This window comes from Sminthopsis crassicaudata, chromosome 2 (genome assembly GCF_048593235.1).
Source record: "Sminthopsis crassicaudata isolate SCR6 chromosome 2, ASM4859323v1, whole genome shotgun sequence".
NCBI lineage: Eukaryota > Metazoa > Chordata > Mammalia > Dasyuromorphia > Dasyuridae > Sminthopsis > Sminthopsis crassicaudata.
Genome location: NC_133618.1, coordinates 553,600,547 through 553,621,308, shown reverse-complemented (window position 1 = coordinate 553,621,308; position 20,762 = coordinate 553,600,547). Strand labels below are relative to the sequence as shown.

At 34.8% G+C, this 20,762-nt stretch overlaps 1 protein-coding gene across 1 annotated transcript in view; it reads right to left on the bottom strand.

Moving 5' to 3' along the window:
- IGF1R (insulin like growth factor 1 receptor) overlaps window positions 1-20,762 on the bottom strand; it is a 375,287-nt gene that overhangs the window by 123,979 nt on the left and 230,546 nt on the right. The window lies entirely within an intron of this gene.

Below are 20,762 nucleotides of genomic sequence, written 5' to 3'. Positions count from 1 at the left end.
AGGAAAAGATAACAAAATCAAAACTTTTACATCCAAAGCCTCCAATAAAAATATGAATTGGTCTCAGACCATGGAAGAGCTCAAAAAGGATTTTGAAAATTAAATAAGAGACATAGAGGAAAAATTTGGAAGAGAAATCAGATCAATGCAAGAAAACCATGAAAAACAAGTCAACAGCTTAGTAAAAGAGACAAAAAAAATACTGAAGAAAATTACACCTTAAAAAACAGATTAGGCCAATTGGTAAAAGAAGTACAGTAAGCCAATGAGGAGAAGAATGAGTTAAAAAGAAGAACTGGCCAAATGGAAAGAAACACAAAAATTCCCAGAAAATAAGAATTTCTTTAAAAATAGAACTGACCAAATGAAAAAGAAGTACAAAAGCTCATTGAAGAAAACAATTCCTTACAAATTACAATTAAGCAAAAGCTAGTGACTTTATAAGAAATCAAGAAACAATAAAACAAAATCAACAGAATGAAAAAATAGAAGAAAATGCAAAATATTTTTACTGGAAAAAAACAACTGTCCTGGAAAATAGATACAGGAGAGAACACTTAAAAATTATCAGATTACATAAAAAGCAATGACCAAAAAAAGAGTCTAGCTATCATCTTTCAAGAAATTAAAGGAAAACTGCCTAATATTTTAGAAGCAGAAGGTAAAAATAGAAATTGAAAGAATCCATTAATCACTTCCTAAAAGAGATCCCCAAATGAAAACTCCCAGAAATGTTATAGCTGAATTCCAGGACTCCCAGATCAAGGAGAAAATATTCCAAGCAGTCGGAAGATTTAGCAACTTCTACATTAAAGGATCAGAGGACACAGAATATGTTATTCCAGAAGGCAAAGAAGGTAAAATTACAACCAAGACCTACCTAGCAAAACTGAGTATAATATTTTAGGGAGAAAAATAGAGATTCAATAAAATAAAGAACTTTGAAGCATTACTGATGAATACTGGGTGGTGCAGTGGATGGAGTGCTGGCCTGGATTTGGGGGGGGCAGTAATCTGGGTTCAGACTCAGCCTTATTGGCTGTGTGACCCCGAACAGATCACTTGGCTTTCTCTATTTCAGTTTCCTCATCTGTGAGCTCAAGTCTTCCTGGATCTAAGCCTGGTGCTCTGTCCACTGTATCACCTTGCTGCCCCAAATTGATATGTAAATGGCAGCTATGTTATTATGGTTTTTATAGTTATCATGTTACAAGTATTCATTTAAAAAATAAGTCTTTGCTCGGTGTTTATGGAAGAGGCTGGAGGGATGGGAGAAAAAGAGAAATTGGAACACAAGGTTTTTCAAAGGTGAATGCTGAAATCTATCTTTACATGTATTTAAAAAAATAAAGAGCTATTAACATATGCAAAAGAAAAGAAAGAAAATTCTTTATATATATAAAATAAAATATATATTTTATCCTAGAGACAAAAAAAAAAACTTTACCTTGTTGAGCAACACAATGACAGATCTACACTGAAAAAAGATTATTTTGGCAGCCAAGTGGAATAGGTATTGCAGAGAATTGAGACTAAAAGCAAGGAAACCAATTTGGAGGTTATTACCATAATTCAGGTGAGATGCAAGAGAAGTAAAAAGATGAGCAAAGACATATGTAAAAATAGCAATTAACAAAACCTGACAGATATAATGAAGGAAGAACTAAAGATGACTCAAAGTTATGAATCTGAGTAACTAGAAGGATGGTGGTCACCTGAACAGAAACAGAAAACTTGAGCAGAGTGGTAAATTTAAGGTTGAAGACAATTATTTCTGTTTTGGATATGTTGAGTCTGAGATGACTGATATGTCAAGGCAGAGATATCCAGTAGCACTTGGTAATGCTTGATATGCAGGAAGAGCAAAGGACTTGATAAATAGATATGAGTCATTTAAACAGATGCGATAGTCCATTAGGAAGTGGAAAATATCAAAGAAGAATAGGTCCAGAGAGAAGATAAAAAAACCAATTGTGACCTACACTATTGCATAAGGAGTAGGAAAAGGATGATGATCTCATAAAGAGACAGAGGAGGAATAGTTAAAACAAGTTAAGAAGATAGCCACTAGAAATGTAAGTAATAGTCCACAATGTCAAAGGTGGTAAAGAAGTCATGAATAAGAGCTAAGAAAATGCTAATGGATTTAGCAAATTGTTGGTAACCTGGGAGAGAGCCCTGGCAATTATGCAACTGAGTAGGAAGTCAGATTACAAGGGGATGAGAAAGACTGGAAGGTGAAGAAACAAAAGCCATAAATGTAGACATTTTTCAAGGAACTTGCCTATGAAAGGGAAAAAAATTATAAGATGATGACTTCAGAAAATGGTCAATGAAGGCTTAAGGATAGGGGAGATATGAACATGTTTGTAGGAAGTCAGGCTCAAGAAAAGAGGGGATGGGGCAAACATGAGATCAAAGAGATAGGAAAGGAACTGATTCTGGAAAGTAAAAGGGATCCTTCTGTATTTGAGATTAAAAGAAGAAATGGGATGACATAAAAGGATTTTGAAGTATAGAAATGAGAGAAAAGAGGGAGTTTGCAGAGAATGGCCTCTAGTGTCTGGCTAATACAAGAGATAGCTCCTTTCCCAAGGATGAAGTGCTATTGATAGAAAGAAAAGGTTTAGAACAGGCTACCATGGGGACTAAATGATAGTCAATCAAGACAAGGATAAAATGATTGCCAGGCAAACATGATGCAGTTGCAATTAGATAAAATAAATTTTAAATGAATCTAAATGCACAATTGTGTGATTGGGTAACTTTCTCCAATAGAATTTAACAGCATGAGAATGAAAGTTTTGGAAAAAAGGTGTCAGAGTTAACCCAAGATAAACATTTTGCAAAACAAGGACAAGAAGACAAGGAATTTGAGTTTGAGATGTATGTAGAGATGTATGTAGGTTACCCAAATGGTTGAGATTCTAAAGGGGAAAAAGTGAAGAGCAGGGTGAGTAGAAGGGGAGAAGGGAATGGAAGTTATGAGGAATATGAGAGAAGGGTTTGAGAAATGAAATAGAAGAATTGTTTAGGATAGAACCTTGTTCAGAGGGAATATAAGCAGATCACAGAAATCAGACATTCAAAGATATTGATGTGTTTGAGCATATTACCATCCCTATATAAGGTGAGTAATAAAAATGGAGATCAAAAGAATCAAGAAACTGATGATCTATCTACATGGCCAGGTAAAATGAAGGAATATCAATACTTATCTATTATTGTAACAGGAGACAAGTCACTCAATCTCTCTAGACCTCAATTTCCTTACTTGTAAAATGAACAGGTTAGGCAAGATGACGTCAGAAGTACTTTTTCTTTTTCTTTTTTCTTTTTCCTTTTTCTGAGGCTGGGGTTAAGTGACTTGCCCAGGGCCACACAGCTAGGAAGTGTTAAGTGTCTGACACCAGATTTGAACTTGGGTCCTCCTGAATTCAGGGCTGGCACTCTACCACCTAGCTGCCCCACCCCCCGAAGTACTTTTCAATTTTCTCTCTATGATATGATGGTAAATAGAAAGTCAGGTGCCTCTCTTAGAAAAGGAAGAAGAATGAGACTGTGAGAAGACAATAGAAAACATTGATGTGTACCTAGCTAAAGGGGAGGACAAAACCACATGGGTTTTATGGAGATACAGGACTAAGATGGAAGGGGAAAGATAAAGAGGAAGAGTAGTATAGGAAGTGATCATCCACCTAGGCACTTATTGAATGATGCAATCAGACAACAACTGCCTAAAGTACAATTACATGATAAAGGCAAATGATGTGAAATGAGTGGTAAGTTACATAGGAACCGGATTGCAGAAGGCTGAAATTTCAGGACAAAAACTTTGCATGCTAGCTTTGGGACTCTGGGCAAATCCTTATTTGTAACAGACCTCAGTTTTCTCATCTATAAAATGATAGAGCTGGGCTTGATAACCTCTAAAGTATAATAATAATTAATAATGATAACAGCAATAACATTTATAGAGTACATAATAATAAATAGCTAGCATTTACATGCCATTTATATACTACCTCATTTAATCTTCACAACAACTCTGGAACGTAGGTACTATTATCCCTCTTTCAGCTCTAAATCTACAATCCTATGATTTTTATTACAAAGTAATTTTACCTATTGGAGGGTCCCATGACAGGGGCCAGAGGATTGCTATTTTAAAGTTCCAATGTAATTATCTCCAAAATGAATAATTTACACATCATAATATAGAAGTAGTTGCATCATTATCAATACATTATAACTCATATAGTCCAAAAGAAAAATGGTATGCTGATTGATATCTGTTAAGTAAAGATAGTCTTTTCTTCCATATGCTATTGATAGAACTAGTACTTTCAAAAATAAAGCACCAGTCCTGTTTTAAACCAATCTGATATGTAGACCTTTATTATGACAACTGTTTATCGTATTCCTTGGTCAGGAACACTCTGTTCCATTACCCCAGAGAAGTACAATAGGAAAGAAACAAAACCCAAAGGCCAAATACTGCTAATACCAATGAAAGTGAAGATTCTAATCAAACAACAAAACAATAAATTTCGATTGAGTAGGCACAAAACAGTCACCTGACCTTGGGTATCTTCCAGGAGGGGCCAAGGGAAGGCTCTTTGGACAGGAAGATGGTGATGATAACAGTCTCAGCAAAGCCCTACATTAAGCAATTAACCCCACCACATGGGACACTGTCCACATTTCTTCTATACATGCCATCCAAGGGGCCAGAGTAAAGTAGCAAATAAAGCATCGAGGAGAAGGCTAACCAGAGGCCAACTCAAGCTATTAACTTATTTTTTGAATTAACTTTTACTTTTGTGATGACTGGAATGTAAATGGAATGTGGGGAAAGTAACATACTGTCCTTGATAGTACTCGGTTTAAAACAGAGAAATGCCCACACCACTAAAACTCTGGGTCATTACAAACAAAAAACAAACAAAAAACCTGTTGATAGCAGTTTAAAAACAGTGTAAGTTTTTTTTTTTTTAAAGTTGTTTTAGTTTATTTGTTTTTTAAAGCATCATAGTTTTCCACATTTTTCCCTTCCTCCTACGTAGTAATTGTACATAATAGCTAATAATAGCTTAACATTTACATAGCATTTACTAAGAGCCAAGTACAATGCTAAACTCTTTACAATTCTTATCTCATTTAGACTCAAAACAATCCAGGGAGAGAAGTGCTGTTATTATCATACCTATTTTATTGATCAGAAAACTGAGGAAAGCAGAAGTTAGGTGACTTGCCCAGAGTCAATGATCTCCTAACTGGCCTAATGCTGCATTTCTTCCTGACTCCAAGCCCTGTATTCTATCCACTGTGCCATCTAGCTGTCCCTATAAAATATAACATAGCATTTTTTTACTTTGCCATCTTGGCTTTACCTCCCAAATAGCATTTTTTTAAAGACAAGAAAAAAAATCTTTACTAAATAAAAAAAGAAAAACAATCAGAATGGATTAATATATCCAAAAAAATATTAATATATGTGAAATGTGCATCACTTATGAACCCTCACACCTCTGCAAGAAAGGGGGATGGGTTAGAGGCAGGGTTTTGTTGTTATTTTTCCATATCTTTTTTTTTCAAACCATTTATATCCCTTATAGCTTTCCAATATTTATGTTTATCCATTCATTAATATTAAGATAAATACCTTGTTTCTATAAAATCAAGTTTTGAATCAAAGCCAGAGGCCACAATTATAAATATCAAGACACAAGAGAGTGAATTTAGTTTTATGAAAATCTAAATTTGAGATGACGAAGGGGGAGGATGAAGACAGAAGAACAATTTAAAACAAGACAAAATTCAAGCATGTCAAAATAATTCTGATTCAAACATTCATAAGAACATCAAATAAAATATGTGTGAAAAATAAATATCCACTTTTTATTATGAAGGCTGAATCACTTTCAGCTCAATTCTACAATCACAAAAAGTAAGATATTTGATAAACAATGAAATAGAAGAATTTTGATCTACAGGTAACATAAAGAGTGGGGTACCCAATCCATTCCTTAAGGAAGTACTTTATTTTAAGCAAGCTCAGCAAGAAGAAAGCTTTCATTTTTCCTGAAAAAAAAATCTTTGAGATATTTTATACGTTTCCCCTTGCTAGAACCTGCTGTCTCTCACATCAAGCATTAACAGCTTTCCTGCTGTTGTTTAAGCTTCTGTAGTTGATTCACAGAATGATAAAAGATCATATACTTTAAATTATATAACACTTACATTTTCAGACAACATAGTTGTATCTTTTAATCATCTTGGATAGTAGGTTCATTACTTTGTAAGCAAAGGCCATATCACATGAAGAAATTAACTCCAAAATGAAAAGTCAATGTTCTAGTTCTGGGACCAAACTGTTTTTATGGAAGATAGTGCTGGGAGAGCTTTTGGCCAATTTACTAATATCTATAAGAATAAATATAAATGTTCAGAATAGGCATGTGACAGCAGAGCAAATATGAAAGGCATACCAATGGTGTTCAGTTTTGAATTCTGAGCCTGAAAAATCAAGTTCTATTCTTTCCTAGCATGGCTCATCATTTTAATCTTTTATTTTGCAAAGCTATCAATTTAGTTTTATGATGCAAAATAATATTAGTAATGATGAACAAGTTATATTTACTATTTTCTGTACCTAAAAAGGTGGAATATTTTGAAAGAGTTTGTTAGAATTACTCAAACTATTTTCAGATATTCCTTGGCCAGCAATAGTTGATACAACAAAAGCTACAATTTCCCAATTACAATCAGCATATAAAGCTTCACAAAAACTCATAAGGACAAGTAATGATTCAATTGCAGTTTTGGAAGGATATTTTTTATCCAAAAATTCATTCAGAAAAGAAAGTCAAAAGCTCACATTCCCATCTATACACAGTTCTATCTGTCAGCACTACTTCAGAGGCTTAAGTCAGTCAAAAGACAGAAATAGTTGAACTATTTATTGTGGGGGTGGAGGGTGGGGAATATAAGAAGGAATGACTTTCCTGATTTATATTCTAAAGAATCACAGCGCTACAAGTCATTTAGTCCATTCTTCTTAATTTAGAGACGAGGAAGTTGAAGCCAAAGAAGGTTGATATGACTTGAAGCAATGTCATTCAAGTAAGACGGGACAGTGCTAGACTTTGAATTCAGGTTTCATGACTCTAAGGTCATTGCTCTTTCCATGGTACCATAATGGCTCTGCTATCAAACTGTGCATGTCCTTTGATCCAGCAGTGTCATTACTGGATCTGTATCCAAAAAAAAACCAAAACTATATAAGCGGGAAAAAGACCCACATGTACAAAAATGTTTATAGCAGCTCTTTTTGTAGCCCTTTTCCAGCAAGGAACTGGAAATTGAGTAGATGCCCATCAGTTGGGCAATGGCTGAATAAGTCATGGTATTGAATGTAATGGAATATTATTTGTTCTATAAGAAATGATGAGCAGGTTGATTTCAGAAAAGCCTGGAAAATTTAGGTGAGCAGATGCTCAATAAAGTGAGTTAAGCAAAACCAAGAGAACTTTGTATCCAGTAACAGTAAGATTATATGATGACTAAGTATGATAGAATTAGCACTTCTCATCAATGCAGTGATCAATTCCAATAGACTTGGGATAGAAAATATTATATACATTTACAGAAAGAATTATGGAGACTGCATGTGTCTTGAAGCATAGCATTTTTACCTTTTATTCAAAATTGTTGTTTACTTTTTTCCCTTATAGTACTTCCCCTTTTGTCAAAATTTTCTTGCATGACATGATAAATTTTGAAATATATTTAAAAGGATTGTACATGTATAATCTATATCAGAATGTTTGCTGTTTTGGGGAAGTAGGGGAGGAAGAGAGAAAAAAATTTGGAACACAAAATCTTACAAAAACGAAAGGTGAAAACTATCTTTACATATATTTGGAAAAAATAAAATATTATTGAGTAAAGAAAAAAGAAAAAAAGTTTAATGGCTCTGGTATTGTTCCTTATTCACTCAATCTGTGATTTCACTGATAAAGGAAATTCCCTCTACCAATTCACTTCAATAGCTTCCCAGGAACTTACAATCTTAAGAATATATAAGTATATTGGGCAGCAAGGTGGTGTAGTGAATAGAGTGCCAGGACTTATAGTCAAGAAGATTCATTTTGCCAAGAAAACCCCAAATGGGATCAGAAAGATACTGCTGAACAATAACAAATGATGTAACTATATTAGACACTATAAGACTTATAGCTCAGATAACTCCTTAGAACATTGAAAGGCCAAATGATTTGTCTGAAATCATGCAGCCAACATGTGTCAAAGATGGGACAATAAACTTCAGTACAATATGAGTATATTGTGTGTATATATATATATATATATATATATATATATATATATATATATATATACACATACATACATACATACATACTAGCAAGGAGTTGTTAAGTGCAAGGTAGAAACTTCTAGTGATGGAGAACGCAGTAGTACCTCCTGGCCTGGATTTTTTGAAAGTCTCTAATTATTGGGAAGTTTTTCCTTTCATTAAGCGAGAAACTGCCTTTTTTGCAAATTTCACCCATACTTCCTAGTTCTATCTTCAAGAACCAAAAAGAACAATCTTATTCACACTTGATCACATTTATACTATAGTCAAAATACACAGTTGCAGCTCTGCCAACATCATCTATATCCTAACTATTCAAAAATTTTATTTGACTTCCTCAAATATATAGTAAATGTTCAATATTTTGGAGGGACAACAGTGTTAGTGGTCCAAACCTGTAATTTCATCAGGGTCATTAATCTGATATAGAAATTCTCTTCATCAACAAAGATCAGCAACTTAGTCATATTTCTAATGAGAATGAATAATAATAGTTAAATAGCCTAAGAGGCACACTGATAACTCCAAAATAATAAAAAGAACATTTATAAAGAAGGCATAGAAAAGAATCAGATAAAGGTTAAAAGATGAGTATATTTTTAACTTATGAGCCTCAGAAAATGGCCAAGAGTATTGAGAGATTAAATGACTTGCCATTTTGTCTCACAGCTAGTATGTGTCAGAGGCAGTAGTGTCATCCAGGTCTTTTTTCATCCCCAATAAGCCCTCTATCTACTATCCCATCACCTCTAAAAGTCCCTCTATAAAATGAGCTCAGACAGTAGCATGTGACACTCATATATTCACTCTTAAGGCAATCCAAAAAGGGAAAGAAAACAAAGAAAAATTGCCTTCTAGTATACATCAAAAATACAAAGCAACGGAAGCTAGAGCTGAGTTAAGGTAGAGGTATTCAGACTGTTCATTAGGGAAATCTATCAATTTTGGCTTTTAAGTTCTAAGCTGACATAAATTATTGATAAAATAAATAATACAGAAGGTAGTGGTACAGTAGAGTTCCACAAGACCTCAGTTTATGTGCTACTTCTGAAATCTACTACTATTGCTACCACTGCTACTGGTATTTAGTGTTAATATGACTATTACTAGCTAACTAGCATTTATATAGCACCTATTTTGTGCCAGATCATGTGTTAAATATTTTACAAATATTATCTCATTAGATCCTTGCAACACCCTTGGAAGGTGGGTGCTGTTAATATTCCTATTTGTAGCTGAAAATAACAAGACAAACACAGGTTAAGCAATTTGTATACAGCTAGCCAGTTTCTGAGCACTGATTTGAAATAAGGATAGGTACAGAACTAAATTAGTAGTTCTCAATTGCTGTTTTGAAACCCTCATTCATAAGGTATCCACAAATCTATTTTCATAAAAATGTATTAATTTTAATATGGTATCAATAATATGAAACCCACATTTTATAAAGGGTTTGTTGGATCTATCTAAAACCATCAGGGTTTTTTTTTTAAATAGAGATAAGCTAGAAACCTTTCTTTTTTATTTTTTTATAATAGTTTTTATTTACTAGATTTTGCATGGGTAATTTTACAACTTGACAGTTGCCAAACATTTGTTCCAATTTTTCCCCTCCTTCCCCTTCAGATGGAAGGTCAACAAGCTGTGGTATATGAATATAATGCAATACTATTATGTAATATGAAATGATGAATAAATAGATTTCGGAAAAACCTGCAAAGACTTGTACAAATTTACACAAAGTGAAATGAACAGAATCAAGAAAACACTGTACACAGTATCAACAACATTGTGTAATGATCTACTATGAATGACTCAGTTCTTCTCACCCTCACAATGATCTAAAACAAATACAAAGGACTCATCAAAGAAAATGATACTCACAGATAGATAAAGAACTGATAGACAAATGAAGATTGGAGCATACTTTTTTCCCCACATACTTTATTCTCTTTTATGTTTTTTAATCCTTTGATCTTTCTTCACAACTGTGACTAATAAGGAAATATGTTTTATGTGATAGCACATGTATAGTCTATATAAAATTACTTACAATTATAGAAAAAGGGGAGAGGAAGAAGGGAGGAAAAAAATTGGAACTCAAAATCTTGTAAAAAAAATGAATGCTAAAAATTGTCTTGACATGTAATTGGGGGAAAAATAAACTAGTATTAAAAATTAAAACATTTTAAAAACTCCTTGGATCCTCAATAATTTTTGAGAGTATAAGTGTCCTGAGACCAAAAAGTCTGAATCCTGTTCCTTTACAATAAGAACAGAGTTACCAAAACAACATCACTGGAGGAATTTCTATACTAGAAGTTTGCTACCAATGAACTCACAGGAAGAAAAAAACACACACACATGCATGTATCCACACTAACAAATACAGACTCCTAAAGTATCAAGACACAATGAAGAAAGCCATGAGAAGAATGAATTCTTACATTTGAAAATCTAGCATTGCCAACTACTATTTGTGAAGCCCAGTATAATTTATGATCTCTTTGGGCTTTAGTCTTTTCATCTGTAAAATGAAAGAATTAGACTAAGTTATTTCTACCATTCTTACTACGTTTTGGGCAGGGTTTTTTGGTGGTTGGGAAACTCATACACAATTGTTTTTCTCAAAGTAACAAATCTTGGGGAAAAGAAACATCCCAGTTGACTAATTTCAGAAGATAGGTTTGATTTGTTCTCATATATGCATTTGTGAAAGAGAAAGAGAAGTCTATATCTTTATTGTCACACATGCTTTTGTTGAAATAAATAATAAATTAAAATCACACTATTGTCTTTAGTCATTAATTTAAAAGTATTCATATAGAATATTTATTTTATATATACATCTATATATATGTATATATATACACACACATATATATATAAAACTACTTTACAATTTCTGTGCATTTGTTTTTGTTTTGTAACCTCAAGAAAATTACATAACAGCATTCAAATTTTATGCAAGACTGTTGAACGATTATCTAGTTTAAGTAAATTGGATGTGTGTGTGTATATATATTTATATGTGTGTGTGTGTGTGTATTTACAAGACATGAGCTTTAACCTTCTTAAAGAATAAGCCTAGGCTAAAGATAAACTTATAAGTTTTTAAACTGTTTATAGCATCAATGTACTACATCAAGTGTTAAATACCCCAAATGAAGTGGCTTGTTTACATTTTCCATCATATTTAAGGCTGAAAATTATCTCCCTATAGTTCTTATCCTGACACATAAATTGGAATGATTTATTATAAAGATTTAACTGAATTATTTTCTCTTGATCTTCCAAATTTGTTTCATTTTTATTCTGCTCTTTCAGTGGGATTTCCTTTGCTTGTCCTATTGTCAGTAAGCTAAATTACCTTCCCTCCCACATACATAAAAGCATTAATTTATAAAATACATAGCCATATGTCATATCTCCCGTAATTCTATTTTACAAATTTCACCGCCACCCAGACTTATCTAACATGAACAAATAGATATTATTTACTGTAGTCAGAACGAGAATTATCTAATGCCACTTACATAGTCATAAATTGATTTTTGATTAATGTTTAAGCAGAAAAGCAAACAAACCCATCTGTTCTAAAAACAAACAAAAAAAGGAAGCTGTACATGTAGTTCATGGGAATTTCTTCAATATTAGGGTTTTTTAAAGCTGTGGATGACAATGGATTTCTTTTCTTGTTATTATATGACAATTCCCTGTTGACAAGAACACTTTTCCTCAGACTTAGCTTCTTCCATCAACTATTAATTTAAAATTAAGATTATTAACTCCGAATTAATAAAAGATCACTTTGTGAAAGAAAAGGAATAAACATAATATGTCTTTCCAACCCACAAGACCTATGACTTCTTTTTCCTTTAATGGGATTTCTTTATAAGAGCATGACTAGAAGCTAAGAAAATCTTAAGTGTAAAAGTACAACCTTTTTACAAGAGATGCTTTCCATGGACAGTATTAAGAATCACAAGAATCACAAAGCCAAACCAAACAAGAACACAAATCAAATGAAGTTTAGTCAGAATTTTAAACTTTTGATTTTAAATTATTTTCACAGAATATTGATGAAATATGAATTTCAATGTTCAACTCAAAATGGACAAGATGATTAAATATCTAAAAAATTTAAAATTAAAAGAGGGAATTTTGATCCATTAAGTGTGAATGTGCCCCAACTTTTGTTCCAACAGGAATGATAAACATGAAATTACATGAACGCCATCTTATGAGAGCATTTTACTTAAATCAATATTCCCAGTGAGCCCTAATGCATAGAAAATAGAGTGAAGAAAAAGGTATTCCTGGAAGACAATGGTAAAAAAAAATAGACTGAATTTTAGAATTGAAAAGAACAGGTTGGGAAGTTTTGTTGTGTTCTGAGAAGATTCAAGAAGACCAGAATTCAGGATACCCTTAGGTTCTGATCTTTCCTCTGCATCTCATTAACTGTGTGACTTAGTACAATTCATCTAACCTCTCTGGATATATGGTTCCTCAACTTGCAAAAAGTAAAGTGCCTTTGAGGGCTTACATTGTGTGCTTTAAAGGTTCATGTGATCTCATCATAGATTTCGAATTAGAGGGGATCTTAGGAGCCATAAAGACCAACCTCTCATTTTACAAAGAAGGAAGCAGAGGTTTACAGAGTTGAAACTACTTGCTTATGGTCATCCAACTAGTTAAATGTCAGAAGTGGTCTTTATTTCAAATCAGGTTCTTAGCCACTGAACCAGGTTCTTCTCAGGTTAAAAGACAGAATAATATTCAAGGCATTTTTGGTAACAGAAACTGAAAAGTACTATGGGAGCAAAAATAAAGCTACTTTTTTTTGGTTAAAAAAGAATAACATTTAACCTGGAACTAAGAAAAAAGTTTAAGTCAATGCAAAACAAAACACCCAAACTCCAAGTTTTTATTTTTAATTTTCATCAAATTTTCACTCTAAGACCAAGAACTTTTTTTTTTGTTAAGTGTGAATATATGATGAAATATGATATAGTCAAAAATTTCAACTCTAAAAATATCAGATATAAAATAAAGATACATAAATAAATATATAAAGGAATTGTTTAAAAAGTCCTTCTGTACTTCTGTTAAAATTACACTCTTAACAGTGGCTCATATTCTAAGAATACATTTTAAAAACATCTTTTAAAAAAGTCTCTCTCTCACAAAATTTGCCTAAAGAACAAACATCTTTGTCGGGCAGTGCCAAAAGACAGTGTCCCGAGGCCCGAGTATTTGCCTTTAACTGAGAGTTCTGGTTCTGGCTTCAGAAAAATAACAGCATGACTGTCCTAAGCTTAAAAAGATAGAAACAAATACTGTTAACACACAAATTACATCAACCTTTTGTAATTACAACATTGCATTTCATTATTCTTCAGGCAAAACAAGTACCTTAAAATCCCAGGACTTCAGGTAAACAAAGCCATATATTGTTCCACTTTTAAAGTTTGTTTTTATAAACATTTCCCCTCAAACCGGAATTACAACAGTAACAAAGGTCCAATTGTTGACCGCAGTCCTGACCTCCATTAAACAATAAGATTCTTCTCCTCTTACTCCACTCTGGGAGTAAAATTAGTGTTAATAAGGAAGTCTCCTCTGATTACAAGACAAAAAGGGGGGGGGAGTGGGAGACCAACTTATTTATATACCATAGATTTCTAAGCTTTCTTTGTGCAAAAATGGTCCTTGCTTTCCTTGCCAGAAAACTGCTTCACCTGCTAGTGCTTCTCTCTAGGGAAAGAGATTAAGAGATTTGTCCTGGAATTTCCTAAGGCAGCCATTTTAGTCAATGCCCACTTCCTACTGAAATTTTCAGCTACCCCTATCCAAAGGGAAAAAAGTAGAGGAAGGAATCAGGCAGCCAAGCCTACCTACATGTCACATGAAGAGCCACACATTTCCAGGAAGGTTGACATAGTACCGAACTTTAACACAGTTTAGCTTATGAATGAAGCCAACAAGTATAGAAGCAAAAAAGTGTTTGTATGTTTTGGGAGAAATTCCTTGTCCAAAGATTTTCAGGGAGAAGACTGGATTCACTTTTAAAGGAAAAATCACAGAGCACTGGAGGCCTCCGCAGGCTGAAGAAGAGAAGCAGCTTACCCAGCTGGCCCGGAGAAATTCATTACCATAACAACGAGTGAGCAAAGGAAGAATGTGGCTTCATAGCTAAGCAGCAAGATGCTCAAAGTCACTCTTTTAATGTTTCCCATAGTTGTTTGTTTCTATACTTTAAAGGCATTCAGCACTCAGCATAGCTGCTAAATAATAGGCTAAGGCATATTAACCAAACTTCTATGATTCCATAACTTGGAAGAGGGCAAAATGGGCTCAATATCATAACCTTCTGTTTGAGACAAAGTTAGAAAAGGATGTTGGCAGTTCTTTGGCTATATATAATTGGTGGTAGTATAAGTAGTAGTCTTATGGTTCAATTTTGTTTAAAAAATAAGGCTAGATCCATCTCAATGGAGCCTTGGCCTCCACAGCAGGCAGGATATTTCTTCTTGATAAATTTACTACAAGAATTAGGAAAAAGTTTATTTGGAATATTGTAGGTGTTGACTAGGTAACACCCTTATGGTAGGGAGGCAAGTGAAGGGGAAGGGGAACTGTTCCCTTTAAGATTATCACTCTTAGAGATTGTCTCCCCTTTTCTGATCTCAAAGATCAGGATCTCCCAGGCTGCAAGGAGTGGAGACAGAGCCCCATCCTCCCAGGAAAAGAGAAGCAATATTATTCAGGGGCAAATCAACGCCCCTAGAAATTCTAAATTCTCATTCAATTGAGGAATCCTGGTCTGATCAGTTCGGGCTGTCCCAGCCCCCACCAAGATACCCAATTTAACAGTTTCCCTCAACTAAGGTCTTTGCAGATGGCCTTAGGTAGCTTGCTCAGCTGCCAGGACCCTTCTGTCGGCTGAGAAAGCATTCTCAGCGCCAAAACTCCATTTCCTAATAGGTGTTTGCCACTATACAAGTCAGTCACTTAACAAACTGATTTCTATCCAACAATAAGTTTTCATTTTGCAACTAATAATTCGGGAATGAGTGAATTCTTTCACTCCTAAATCTGCGACTGATCTAAGGGGGATTGTAACAGCTCTCTAATTGCCACTAACCTCTTCACCACCAGGAATTGAGAGCATTCAAACCGCATCATAAGGAAGGAAGAGAGGGAAGGAAAGGAGGGAGAGAGGGAAGGAAAGAAGGGAGGGAGAGAAAAGGTACAAATTAATAGGTATTGACTCTACAACACTTTTTCTTCCCTAAACCTCTTTCAAAGGGTTACTACTTACTAATTTGTATTTTTCATTGATTGAAATGATATGGCCAAAAAGAGACATGATTTGGCTGGAATGTGGATTGTTTAAAGGGAGAATAAGTAGACATTCAGCTTTGAAAGATATGCTTGGGGTTGGGGTGGCAGCTAGGTGGCACAATAGATAGACCATAGTCACAGGAATCAAGAAGAGCTGAGTTAAAATCTGATTTCAGACACTTGACACTAGCTGTGTGACCCTGGGCAAGTCACTTAAACCCAACTGCCTCCCTCCTCCCCCTCCAAAAAAAAAAAAAAAGATTCTGGAGAAAGAATGTGAAAAGCTTTAAATATTACACAGAAAAAAATGTGCTTTATCCTAATATTAATGAGTAGCCAGTGAAACTTCTTGAGCTGAGGAATAGTATGGTCAGACCTATGCTGGAGGAATATCAATTTATAAGTTCAGTGAAGGATGGATTTGAGAAAGAATAGACTGAATGAAATGAAAATCAGGAAGTTAGTGCAGCAAGAGGTAATAAGAGTTTTGATTTGGTATTACTGATAATTAAATGTAGCAAAATAATCCCCTGGTAAGAAAGGGGATGAGTTTCTGAATAATTTTTCTTTTACTTACTGGGCAAAGACCCCCCCCCCCCCAATTCTAGTATTTGCATGTCAGAAGCCAAGATTGGTACTTTGGGGAGGGGCTGGGGGGAGTGGGTCAGTATTCTGATCTAGTCATTCATGTCACTTAGACTTTAGGACTAGAAAGTCATGAATTTTGCCCGTCTTGCTCATTCCATTCTTGTGAGCAAGCATCTTGTGATGACCTAAAAATTATCATCCATAGTCCTTTGAAAAGCGGAGGGATTTAGCTAGTACAGAAGTCTATTCTCCTACTATTGGCTTTGAAGTAGAGGTGGCAAAACAGGGCAAATAGGACCAAGGTACTAGCAGAGCATTTTATTGTAAAGTGCCTCTCATTATTAGCTAACTCATTCAGTGCTCAAGAAGTGAGTAGCAATATGGGCCCTGACTGGAAGTTTTGAGTTAACCCAGAGCTGAGACAACTAAGATTCATTAAACAAAAGTTTCACTGTGAGACGTTCTTTCTTTCACACTTTTGGAGAACAGATTCTTGTATTTTTCCACTGTCCATTGACTAAGTGGTCACAAGAATGGAGCAGAGAGAGCAAAGGGGCAGAGTCTCAAGGAAACCCATAGGAAGTACAGTATCACCCCCAGATTTATAAGCAATAGACTTTAAGCTGGAAGTTCATTTAGACTCCAGCAGTCTTCCATTTGGATGACTTTAATGGTGTTCTCTGGGCACTGGACAAATAGAGATAAGGCAGAAAATAAAACTAATTTCGTCAACCTAATCCGACACCTTTTAAAAAGCCAGTGTCTGTTGAAAGGTTTCAGTTAGAATGATTCTTTCTAGTATGGTTGTGCCAGAGAACAAAGACATAATTTTTAACCTGGCAATCCCAAGGCTATGTGTTTTATGTCTTATTCCACTTCAGGCAAATGGCTTCCCTTCAATTTCTCACAAACAATTCAGAGTTCAGAAGACCAGACCTAACTCTCACCTACTCCAACTCACAGACCCATTTTCTGCCAAAAGAAGACCCTACTTTTACAAATGAGGAAACTATGGTCAGAGGAAAGAAATGATTTGTCTTTAAAATATAAAGAAAGGATTTGTCCAAGTTAACATATAAGTATGAAGTGGAAGCACCAGGATTTGAACCCTCATTTAAAGAGTTGTTCATTTTCCTGTGCCATGTCCTGTCGTCTCTCATTTACTTGCCAGCTCTTCGCCTATGAGAGGGAGAAGAGAAAATTAGAAAACCTTATGGGAAATGTGGGCACAGGACATATTTTTGCTGTTTTATGTTCAATTTCTCCAATGTATATAAGGGAATTTTTCTCTTCATCTTCCTTTAAAAAAATTCATCTTGGCCACTGGCCCCAACAACATAAGATCTGTCTTGGGACCTCTCCTCCAAAGTAATGTAGCAGTAGTTAAAGGTCAATAAAAATGATTCCCATTTTATTCCGTTCAAGTTATAGCAAATGATGTCTCAGCAAGATAACACTGAAACCTCATTTTTGCCAACAGTTTTGACATTTCTCTTCTAAACTTTTGGTAGAGCTTGTTGAGTAGCAACACATAATGTTCTACTTCTATCTTCCTACCTATCCTCTGGTGGAGGTGCTAATGAGCAATGAAATTGGTCAAAAGGCAGTCAATGGCACAAAGACAAGCAGAGGGTCTGGAAAATACCCAAAACTATTCAGTGACACCTCTTAAATCAGGGAATCAACTGTGACTGGAAATACTGAAATTCATTCAAGCTAGAATGAACTGGACCCCAAACAACTCTCCATAATATCATTTCAAATAAAATCTATTTGGAAGGTAACAATCAAAAGTAAGTATCAAAGGTACTCTTACCCCCACAGCAACTATTTTGAGAAACCTACAACTGAGCTGGCAACCCAATAGAACTCAAATCAGGGCTGCGGTTAAGTTTGTTTCCAGGTGACAACATGCCAGGTGACGCGGTTATTCTTGGATTAAGTGGTTCACTCTCCTTTTCACATTTAAAAGAAATCTCTGTCCTTTACACCATTAAGCTTCCAGCAAACCATAAAAGTTCATGGAATACCCTACAATTCCACCAAAAAAAGAAATCCCTCATATTTATTTATAATGATTTTAAATACTTAGAATGCTAAGCTCAACTGGAGTAAGGGTCATTCTAACTAAAAGGGATACCATTTTTGTTCTAGAAACATTAAAGTCTTTTTAGGAGGGTTTGCTGTTTCTTTGTTATGAGTTAATTATCATTATATGTTAACTGGATTTTAATAAGAAAAGACTAGATGGAAAGGAGGACTGGTTAAATAAATGTTGATTAAAACTGATTTTAAAACAGATAATAGTTGGTATAATTTAGAGTTTGAAGTGTGTTGCAGATGGCTTTTTAAAAGGAGAATGGCTCCAAAAGGGAGGAAACACAAATTATAACAGCTAGTGGAGATGGTGGGATTTAGGGAAGAATTTTTTAAAAATTATTATTATTTTAAAGAAAGGGCAGACTTTGGGCCCCCCTTTGTAGGCAAAAGGGAAAGAAACAGGAGACAGGAGAGATTGAAGATTATATAGGAAATAGATATGACAGAAAAATCTGCCAGAGAAGATGGAAGTAGATGGGATCAGGGTTACATTTAAAAAGCTTGGTCTGGTCAAGCAACAGAAGCCACTTCAACATCGGAGTTGGGAAGGAAGTAGTAAGAGGACAATGTCAGAAGGATGTGAGCTTAAGAGAAAGGAAAAAAATGAGAGAACTCATCAAATAGTTTCTTCTTTTTTCAGTGGGCAATATGAGGCATTGGCCAAGAAGATGGGATAAAATGGAAGGCTTGAGGAGAATAGAGAAAAAAGAACAGAAAAGTTGCTGTGGTATAAGTGAAATAAGGTATCATTTAAGGTAGAGGAGGAATCTGGTTGCCTTGTCCCAGTAAGGGCTCAGTGAAGATTAGCTCACATAAATTGGTAGGGACACAGTTCAGTTTCATGATTTAGTTCTATTTCCCTATATGAAAAAGAGAAAATAAGGGCATAAGTGGGTGTAATCAAAAGTTGGAGGCTATTTGGCAACAGAGCAAGAGAATCTGAGATTTGCAAGTAGAAGATAGTATAGAGTTGAACTGTTTCACTAGGGTCCTAGGGTGATAACAGAAAAGAATATAGCCATAGCAAGGGTGACAGCCTGACAGGCTGTTAAACACTTCTCCTGATTAATCATTTCTTATTTATATAGTATAACATAGCTTATATGTCTGTGTCTTGTCTCTCCTATTAGAGAGTAAGCTCCCTGAGAACAAAAACTATCTTTTGTCTTGTTTTATATCCCCACAGTGTCTGGCATATAACAGGCACAAAATAAATGCTTACTTATTGAGAGAAAAATCTAATAGGATCCAGAATCACAAACCAAAAAGGAATCTCACTCATTTCCAGATGATCATCCTAGATTTTATATTTATTTCTCCCTATCCTTCACAACCTAATTCAGTTTGATTCTAGGTACTCCAATTTTTCCAGCACCTTTAACTTTATTATTATGTCCTAGTTTTTGCCTGTTATCTCTTTCCAGGAACTTAACAAGGCCTTATCCAGGTCAAACCAGCTACTTGAAGAACAAAGGAAACTTTGTTAGAAAAACTAACACCATTGTTTTAACTTCTAAGTGATTTACATGAAAGATAATTGATAAGAATAGCAATTAACAAATAGTTTTTTTGTTGTTGTTTTTTTTTTTTTTTAAGTCTTTCTTGAAGGGGTAAATAGGAAGAGAGAGATTTCCATTATATTAGCCAGTTTGAAAAAAAGCTGCTCATCAATTAATGTTCTTTCCTGTAAATTTTCATTCTACCTACCTCATTTAAGGCCTTTCCAACGTTTGTCTTCTGCTTTGGGGGGGAATTTATCCTCAGACTGGCCTGAATTTGCTTTGACAGGCTACTATAGTCATCTTGGCTCAAAATTCCAGAAAGAAATAAGGAATCTGTTCAATGGATTATGATAGTATTGATGGGAGTGAATCCTGAAACTGTGTCCCCTTTAATCTGTAAAAGAAGGGTGACTCAGGGTCTCAAGCTCTACAGTGGGAAAAGCATAACTTTCCCAGACAAACCCTTCCCAAGTTAAGTGGTTTCATTCAATTGGAGATCTTGGTCAAATCATCCTCCACTGAAACCGGAGATCTTTTGAGGGTGGCTTGGATCCCCTTCAGGGAATTCTCAGACTCTTGGAGAAAGCCTTCCAACTCGCAAGTTAAGCGAATTTATTCAATTGGAGATCTCTGTCTGATGTTCCTCTATTGATTAGCTCAGATAGCTCCAAGCCCCAGGCCAACATTTACCCATATAACCAGAGGTCTGTTAACACACCTTTGCCAAATTCCTAATGAGGAGTTTTGCCCACTAAGAGAACTTCTTCTTAGTGAACAATAAACTTCTCTTTTTTGCCACTCAGATTTCGGGTTTGCAAATTCTCTGGCATCGGACCTGTGAG